This window comes from Scyliorhinus canicula, chromosome 16, assembly GCF_902713615.1.
Source record: "Scyliorhinus canicula chromosome 16, sScyCan1.1, whole genome shotgun sequence".
NCBI classification, from domain to species: Eukaryota; Metazoa; Chordata; class Chondrichthyes; order Carcharhiniformes; family Scyliorhinidae; genus Scyliorhinus; species Scyliorhinus canicula.
Genome location: NC_052161.1, coordinates 60,873,665 through 60,883,427, shown reverse-complemented (window position 1 = coordinate 60,883,427; position 9,763 = coordinate 60,873,665). Strand labels below are relative to the sequence as shown.

At 51.0% G+C, this 9,763-nt stretch overlaps 1 long non-coding RNA gene across 1 annotated transcript in view; it reads left to right on the top strand.

Moving 5' to 3' along the window:
* Positions 1 to 1,122: 1,122 nt before the first annotated feature.
* Positions 1,123 to 9,763, top strand: part of LOC119950976 — a 29,745-nt gene continuing 21,104 nt past the window's right edge. The window contains exon 1 of the long non-coding RNA XR_005457484.1: positions 1,123 to 1,239. This is a non-coding gene — a long non-coding RNA (uncharacterized LOC119950976). The remainder of the gene's footprint in view (positions 1,240 to 9,763) is intronic.

Here is a 9,763-nt window from a genome sequence, read left to right as displayed (position 1 = left end):
GAGAATGGAAGATTACAATTCTGGCCCGAGAGGGACATATAATCCAGGGGGATACAGCAGCACAGCAGTGATGTGTAATCCAAGGAGTACGGTCATATGTTAGGGACATGTAATCCAAGTGATACGGTTACATGTCAAAGACGTGTAATCCAGGAGGATATGGCCATATATCAGGGACGTGTAATCCAGGAGATATGATCATATGTCAGGGGTGTGTAATCCAGGGGATAAGGCCACATGTCAGGAGTGTGTAATCCAGGTGATATAGTCACATGTCAGGAACATGTAACGCAAGGATTACAGTCACATCTCAGGGATGTGTAATCCAGGACATACAATCACACGTCAGGAACGTGTAATTCGGGGGCGGGGTGGGGGTTACAGTTGCACGTTAGAGAGATGTAATCCAGAGGGTACAGTCACATATCAGGGACATGTAATCTGACGAATATGTTCACATGTCGGAGACATGTAATACTGGGGATATGGCTGCACGTCAGGGATGTCTAATCTAGGGGAGACGGACATATTGCAGGGACGTTTAATCTGGGAGGATATAGTCACATGACTGAAGTGTAATCCAGGGGGTACGGTCACATTGCAGCGATGTGTAATCCAAGGGGATATAGTCATTTTGCAGGGAAGTGTAATCCAGGGCGATATAGTCACATTGCAGCGACATGTAATCCAGGAGGATACGGTCACATTGCAAGGACGTGTAATCCAAGGGGATATAGTCATTTTGCAGGGACGTGTAATCCAGGAGATATGATCACATTACAGCGACGTGTAATCCAAGGGGATATAGTCATTTTGCAGGGAAGTGTAATCCAGGGGGATATGGTCACATTGCAGCGACATGTAATCCAGGAGGATACGGTCACATAGCAAGGACGTGTAATCCAGGGGGATATAGTCACATTACAGTGGCGTGTAATCGAGTGAATACAGGAATTTTCCTTACAGGGCCAAATTATCCTTTTCTGTACCAACCTGGCTTTCTGGGGTAAAGCACAGTGTGACTATATTAGCAGCATTACTTCCTGCGCAGGCAGTTTTGCTCGTTTGCATTATTTCCAGTTTCAGTTTCAATTCTCATTGAGGAAATGATTTGATGTAATTCACTCAGGAATGCAAAACTGAGCTGAAAACAACAACTTTCCTTGATCACGCTATAGAAGTCGAGTGAAAGCTGAGAAGAGAAATCAACACATTGGGTTATACGATCAGCATTATGAGGTAAAGTTGACTGGAATTACTTTAGTCCTGAAATTTACCTGTAGACGGTTAAACGAGGAGCTGTTTTCAGGAATAAAGTAGCAGACATTACAAAGCAGTTCAAACACATTAATGGGGATTTGTTTTCTGGGGGGGTGTGAGCATTGCTGGCTGGGCCAGCATTGATTCCCCATCTCAAACTGTCCTGGAGAAGGTGGTGGTGAGCTCTGTGAACAGTGCAGTCTGTCTCTTGTAGATACACCCACAGTGCTGTTAGGAAGGGAATGCAGCACCTTGGTCTCACAATAGTGAAGGAACAGCGATATGGGCTGGATTAACCGCCTCGTAATGCCGAAAACACAAATCGCGAACGGGCGGAGAATCGGGCTTCCGGCCAAAATCGAGGTCCACGCCCATCGCCAATTTGGGCGCCATACTCTGGTCCCTCCCTGGTGGCACAAATGAGTTTTGCGCACTGCGCCGACAGGGGCGTGCAAAACCGGCATTTGCATTCATTTACGTGCACTCACTGGGTAAGACCCAATCTGCTCTGTGCTTTCACGATGCTCAGCCCCTCTCAGGTGGCAGTCACACGGACTTGATTTACTTCAGGGATTTACTAACGGGGCCTGGGTGCCATGGTCACTGAGGGGGCGAGAGAAGGTAAGCAAAGTTTTAAAAAGTGCTCAAATTTGTAGAGCTAGTTGGGGGGTGGCTTAGTGACAGGTCAGTGGATTCAAGATGCCCCCTTCGGGATTGGGGTGGCCTGGCTCAGGCTGCTGTTGCTGCAGGATTTGTTTTAAACACACCCATTTGGGACAAGTTACAAGCCCCTGGCTGCTCACCATTGGTAGCACACCATAGCCCTCTCTGATGTGTTGGGTACTCTGGATCCGTGGTGACTGCGTTTACCTCAGCAGTAACATAGACAGGCTACCAACACTTGAAATAGTACAACACTATTTTATTAAGCTAGAAACTGTTGAACATATTTTCACTGTGGGTCGACACTATGTTAGATTAAACTAAAGACCTATGCCTATCCTAACCAGCCTATGCGTTCAGCACATGGTGAAGACCTGTGCTGCAAGTTGTGAGCTCTGTCCCTCTGAGAGGCTGCATCCCAAATGAGCGGGAAAACTGATGCCCTCTGTCTTTATAGTGAGCGTGCTCTAACTGGTGATTGGCTGCGGTGTTGTGTGTGTTGATTGGTTTTGCTGTGTGTCAGTCAGTGTGTGTGTCTGCACCATGATATACTGGTGTACATTATGACATTCCCCCTTGTATAAAAATTGTATGTTTGTGGCAATAAATAATGTGTGGTGAGAATGTTCCTAACTACGTGTGGAGTGCGAAGACATATTTACAAGACAATGTACTTAAGAACTAAGCTATTTACATGGGAAGGTGTCTGGTGCAGATAAACAGTATGCAACAAAAGAGTAACGAGATCAACATTATATACAAACCAGGGAATTGATCAAACAAAGCAACAAAACAGTTCAGAGAGTCCATAAATTCGAAACGTTCATAAATTTAGTCTCTGAGGTGGGCGACGAATTCTGGTTGACCGCCTCAAGGGTGGGTCGAGAGTCGTCGGTTCAGGAGCGGACTGGACTGCGTCAGAGTCAGGGGGAGGCAGAGCGACAGGGAGCTTTACATAGTCCATGGCAGGGTCGTCATGCTGGCGAGGCGAGACCCGAAGATCACGTGGCGAGCGTGGAACGAGATGAAGGGCACGTCAATTGCGGCGCAGAAGAGAGCCATCCGGTAGACGAACCAGGAACGAGTGGGGGGCCACCTGCCGGAGGACAACAGCGATTGCAGACCAGCCATCACCCGGAAGATGGACGCGGACGTTGTCATCGGGAGCCAGAGCAGGGAGATCAGCTGCACGCGAGTCATAAGCCGCCTCGTGCTGGGCACGAGACTGCTGCATCCGGCGAAGGTCCGGAACGTGGTCGAGGTCTGGGACATGGATGGACGGCACCATCGTGCTCAGGGTGCGATTCATGAGTAGTTGGGCTGGCGACAGGCCAGTGGACAAGGGGGCGGAGTGGTAGGCCAGCAAGGCAAGGTAAAAATCAGACCCAGCATCGGCAGCCTTGCATCGGAGCCTTTTGACGATATGTACATCCTTCTCTGCTTTGCCATTGGATTGGGGGTACAGGGGACTGGACGTTACATGGGCAAAATTGTACCGCCTGGCAAAGTTGGACCATTCTTGCCTGGAGAAGCAGGGGTCATTGTCGGACATAACTGAGCGGGATGCCGTGTCGAGCAAAGGTTTCTTTACATGCACGAATGACTGCAGACGAAGTGAGGTCGTGTAACCGTATCACCTCCAGTTAATTAGAAAAGTAGTCCACGATTAGGACATAGTTTGTACCCAGCGCGTGTAACAGGTCGATGCCCACCTTGGTCCAGGGTGACGTGACCAACTCATGGGGCTGCAGGGTTTCATGTGGTTGTGCCGGCTGGAATCGCTGACAGGTTGGGAGTTGAGCACGGTGTTGGCTATGTCCTCATTAATGCCAGGCCAATACACTGCCTCTTGGGCCCATCGGCGGCACTTCTCCACTCCAATGTGGCTCTTGTGTAGTTGTTCCAGGACAAGCTGGCACATGCTATGTGGGGTGACAATGCGGTCCAGTTTTAGAGGAACCCCGTCTACTACTGCCAGATCATCTCTGAGATTATAGAATTGAGGGCATTGGCCCTTGAGCCACCCGTCCATTAGTTGGCGCACGACACGCTGGAGCAAGGGGCTGGCAGCCGTCTTGCGACGAATTTGGATGAGGCGTTCATCCGAGGCAGGTAGATTGGAGGCCGCAAATGGCACATGGGCGTCAACCTGGTAGACAAATCCCGCTGGGTCACATGGAATGGTGACTGACCTGGAGAGAGCATCGGCAACGATGAGTTCCTTGCCTGGGGTATATACCAGCTGGAAGTCGTTTCGCTGGAGCTTGAGAAGAATACGCTGGAGGCGAGGCGTCATGTCGTTCAGGTCTTTTTGTATGATATTGACTAGCGGGCAATGGTCTGTCTCGACGGTGAACTGAGGGAGTCCATAGACATAATCGTGGAATTTAACGACACCGGTCAGAACGCCCAGGCACTCCTTTTCAATCTGCGCATAGTGCTGTTCGGTGGGGGTCATCGCACGCGACGCATATGCAACGGGGGCCCATGATGAGGCCTCATCACGTTGAAGGAGCACTGCTCCAATGCCAGATTGACTGGCATCCGTAGAGATTTTGGTCTCCTTGGCTGGATCAAAACAAGCTAAGACTGGGGCCGTGGTCAGTTTTGCCTTGAGTTTCCTCCATTCGTGTTCGTGGGCAGGGAGCCATTGGAAGACTGTCGTCTTCCTGACCAAGTTCCTGAGAGCCGTGGTATGAGAGGCGAGGATGAGTTTCCCTAAAAGCGGAGGACCGCCTTCTTGTCCTCCGGTGTCTTCATAGCCTTGATGACAGCTACCTTGTCATCATCCGGCTGCACACCCAATTGGGAGATGTGGCCTCCGAGGAATTTAATCTCAGTCTGACCAAAGGAGCATTTGACCGTGTTGAGGCAGAGGCCATGCTCATGTATCCGTCTGAAGATGCGCTGGAGGCGATTAACATGCTCCTGCGGAGTGGTGGACCAGATGATGTCATCGACATAGACGCGAACGCCTTCAATACCTTCCATCATCTGTTCCATAATCTTATGGAACACTTCTGATGCAGAGATTATCCCAAACAGCATCCTGTTGTAGCAATATCTTCCAAAGGGGGTATTAAACGTGCAGAGTTTCCTGCTGGATTCATCGAGCTGGATTTGCCAGAATCCCTTTGAGGTGTTGAGTTTGGTAAAGAGCTTGGCATGAGCCATCTCACATGTGAGCTCTTCGCGCTTGGGAATGGGATAGTGCTCTCTCATAATATTGCGGTTGAGATCCTTGGGATCAATGCATATTCTCAGTTTGGCAGAAGGTTCTTTTACACATACCATGGAACTGACCCAGTCAGTCGGTTCCGTGACGCGGGAAATCACTCCTTGGTCCTGGAGGTCCTGTAGCTGCTGCTTGAGGCGATCCTTAAGGGGTGCTGGGACCCTGCGAGGTGAGTGCACCACAGGTATGGCATTCGGTTTCAATAAAATCTTGTAGGTGTGCGGGAGTGTGCCCCTGCCCTCAAAGACGTTGTGGTATTGGTTAATAATGGCGTTGAGCTGCACCCTAAAATCATTGTCCTGAAAGGCAGACGTGTCAGCAGGAGAGAGGGAGTGAACCCTCTGAACTAGGTTCAGCAGCTTGCATGCCTGCGCACCAAGCAGGGAGGCTTTCGAGGATCCCACGATTTCAAAGGGAAGGATAGCTTTGCGTAACCTGTGCGTCACTTCAAGTTGGCATGAGCCGCTGGCAGCAATGGCATTGCCATTATAATCTAATAGCTGGCAGGCTGACGGCAGGATGGCTAGTTTGACACAAAGGCTTTGGAGGTCAGATTGGCGGAGGCACCAGTGTCCAGGCGGAATCGTATTTGGGACCGGTTGACCGTAAGGGTGGCACACCACTCATCATCCTGATTGATGCGGTAGAGGCTGGACTTTTTGCTTCGGGGGCACACTGTTTTTGGTAATGATACCGACTCGAAAAGGCGCCTTCGGGTCCTTGATGTCAATATCGGGCAGCAGGTGTGAATCGGGCTCGGTGACCGTGGGTTGAGTGGTCCGGACATCCCTGCGAGGCTGGTTGGAGCGACGAGAGTTGGCAGGCTGAACAGACCTGCATAAAGCAGCAGAGTGGCCAAGTTTTCCACATTGTAGGCAGCGTCGGGATTTGGCAGGACATTGCCGCTTTAAGTGAGCGGAGCCACAGTTGTCGCACGTTGCGCCACCGCGCATGCACGATGCAGTCGTACATGGTGCGCGCCTGCGCAGTGCGATCGTCGACGTCGCCGTCCCCTCGTTCAGTGCGTGCATGCGCGGGAGGCCGCGAAAAGCATGCAAAATGGCCGCCCTCATCCAGGCTGAGGCCCTGGAGTTGCTTGATTGCTTGTACCCGTTCTGTCTCGTGTGGACCTTGCCGCGCCGTTTCAGCTTCTTGGATGTGTGAATACCGATTAGTGGCGTGTTCATGCAGCACGCAGGTCTCGATGGCAATCGCAAGGGTGAGCTCCTTAACCTTGAGGAGCTGCTGGCGTCGGGGGTCCAACTGAACACAGAAAACGATCTGGTCGCGTATCATGGAGTCGGAGGTGGACCCGTAATTACAGGACTGCGCCAGGATGCAGAGGTGGGTGAGAAACGACTGGAAAGGTTCATCCTCACCCTGCAAACGCTGTTGGAAGACATAGTGCTCGAAACTTTCATTCACCTCGATGTCGCAGTGACTGTCAAATTTGAGGAGGACCGTCTTGAATTTTGATTTGTCTTCACCATCAGCAAAAGTGAGATGTGGATGGCGTGGTCGCCAGCCGTAGAGTGGAAGAGAGCGATCTTCCTGGCGTCTGAAGTACCTTCCAGGTCTGTGGCTTCAAGGTAGAGCTGGAAGCATTGTTTGAAGATCTTCCAGTTGGCTCCGGTGATGCGGAGAAGCGGTGGCGGGCGGACGCTGTCCATTTTGCAGGATAGCTGTGTGCTGGTGGAAGGCAGATCACTTGCAGGTAGGTCTAAGAAGTTCCAACATGAACTACTGGTAACATGATGTGTTGGGTACTCTGGATCCGTGGAGACTGCGTTTACCTCAGCAGTAACACATACAGGCTACCAACACTTGAAATAGTACAACACTATTTTGCACAACATTGCGCAGCAGAGGGGTCATACTGGAGGAGGAGGAAGAATGCCAGGCCTTATCTGACGAGGAGAATGAGGAGGATGACTAGAAAGAACTGAGCATGAAGTCAGGCTGGCACTTTCCAGGAGGTCAAGGGCTCATGCGACCTCAGCTACCATGGTGCCCAGTCCCCGTTGGTAAGAGAGCCGGCCAGCAACGATGACAGCAAAGGCAGCTCCGTCATGGACACCGGACCGCCAGATGACTGCATTCCAGCGCCGTTCACCCTGACGCCTTTGCCGGCTGAGCCACTCCCACTAAGTCGCTCTTCGCGGAAACGGCGGTCGGCAGTCCCCGGTGCACTACACATTTCCCGGACCGACTGTACCGCCTCTGGACCCCTGTCTGCTGCCAAAGCGATTGCGGGATCCATCTCTGCACGGTAGCACGGTAGCATGGTGGTTAGCATAAATGCTTCACAGCTCCAGGGTCCCAGGTTCGGTTCCCGGCTGGGTCACTGTCTGTGCGGAGTCTGCACGTCCTCCCTGTGTGTGCGTGGGTTTCCTCCGGGTGCTCCGGTTTCCTCCCACAGTCCAAAGATGTGCGGGTTAGGTGGATTGGCCATGATAAATTGCAGGTCAGAGCCTCCCCATGATTGGAGGAATCCCACAGGATATAAACACCGACCTGTGAGAGGTCGGGAGGGTGACCCTACGGTGAGAGGAGTAGAGTAATTATTGTATTGTGAATAGTAAATAAACTGAGTTGTATCCTGGCTACCTGGCTTCGTGTGGAGTTCTTGCCTTCGATCTTAATATATATGTTGGTATGTTGATTAATTTTACGCTAAACTAAAATTATTCACGTGGCATCAATTTACCTACATAGCTCTTGTATTCTTCTCCAAGCACTGACTGTCGAGAGTGCTGAGTCATCTAGTTGCATGTGGTAGATTATTGGAAGCTTGCTAATGGCATTGCAATTAAAGACATCCTTGTACTGACTCATCCCTGGAGCCGATGGCGCAGAGCATGTACATCTGGACTGACTCTGATGAACCCCAATGCAATTCTGTGCCGAAGAACTAACAATGGCTTAATGTTTTGGTTGGCTGTATGGAAGTACTTTTGGACAGGGATGAGAGAAACCGTCGCGTTAAGATGCAAACTGGGGAAAGGCAAATTACGATAACATTAGACAGTAATTGAAGAATTTGGATTGGGTGCAGCTGTGGATAGTAAATGAATATCATTGATATCAATAAGTTGATTATGATTCAGGAGAGTCATGTTCCTGACAGAATGAAGGGTAAGTATGGCAAGTTTAGGGAGCCTTGGATAACAAGGAATATTGTGAACACCGGCAAAAAGAAAAAGGAGACTTTTGTACGGTTTATAAGGGTGGGGACAGTCAAAACCCTTGAGGAGTATAAAGAAATCAGGAAGGACAGACCAAACACACACATTCTCACAGCTCGCAAATATCAGAGTTAACTGTTAGCCCTCTCTCATGGCGACAGATTCTCAAAGAGACAGCAATTTCACAATCGCTTAATTAAAATACTGAACAAAATCTTCCATTCTCCTTCATCATATAACTTTATCTGTGTTATTCCATCAAAGTCAATTTTCACTGATTGATTTTATAGGCATTAGCTATTCTGAGAGACATTTTTGTTTGTGCAGATGACTTGCTTGCTGAAATGGTTAAATTTGGTAACGAACCGAAGGAGGCGGAGAATGGGTGGAGAACTTGGAATGATGCCATTTGCGGCTGTTACGGGATCTCAAACATTATTTATTTTTTCCTTTAATGTGACTCAAATTTATTTCCTGTTCTTTAAAATGAATTCAAATTTCAATGTTCGCTATTTAACCAGTGTTTGAAAGAGATATTACTGGGTTTGTTTTTTGATTCAAATGAATTGAATTACTGCCGAGTTTATCTGGATGGCTTGAAAGGCTGAGGGCGGGATTATCCGGGAATTGGCAGGACGGGCGAAACGGCGCTGTGGAGTGGCGGGAACCACTCTGGCGTCAGGCCGTCCCAAAGGTGCGGAATCCTCCGCACCTTCAGGGGCTAGGACGGCGCCGGAATACTTTGCACCCGCCGGCCGGCGTAGAAGGCCTTTGGCACCGTGCCAGCTGGGTCCGCACATGTGCGGGAGCGTTAGCGTCTGCTGAAGTCATCCCTGCCCATGCGCAGGGGGGTTCACCTTCGCGCCGGCCATTGCCGGGTGGGGAGTGGGAGAATTCGGAGGCCGGAGGGGGCGGGATTCACGCCAACCCCCAATGTAGGAGGCCTACATGGCCCACGAGTAGGAATAGAGTGCCGCCACGGCACAGGCCCACCCGCGGATCAGTAGGTCCCAACCGCGGGCCAAGCCACCGTGGGGACACCCCCGGGACCAGATCGTCCCACGCCCCTCCGAGGACCCCAGAGGCCGGCCACGGAGTTGGGTCCCGCCAATAGGGACCTACCTTGATTTACGCCAGCGGGACCCGGCAAAAACAGGCGGGAACTCGGCCCATCGCAAGCCGGAGAATTCGAGCGCCCCCGGGACCCGTTGAGTCGAGCCGGTCCCCACCATTCTCCGAGGCGGGTGGCGCGATTCACGTCGTGGCGACTTTTGGGGGGTGGGAAAATTCGGAGGCCGGCGGGGGCGGGATTCACGCTGACCCCTGGCGATTCTCCGACCTGGTGGGGGGGTCTGAGAATCCCGCCCCATATCTCAAACTGAAAACAAATCTCTAAAATTTGAAACGATCTGAAGTTCTT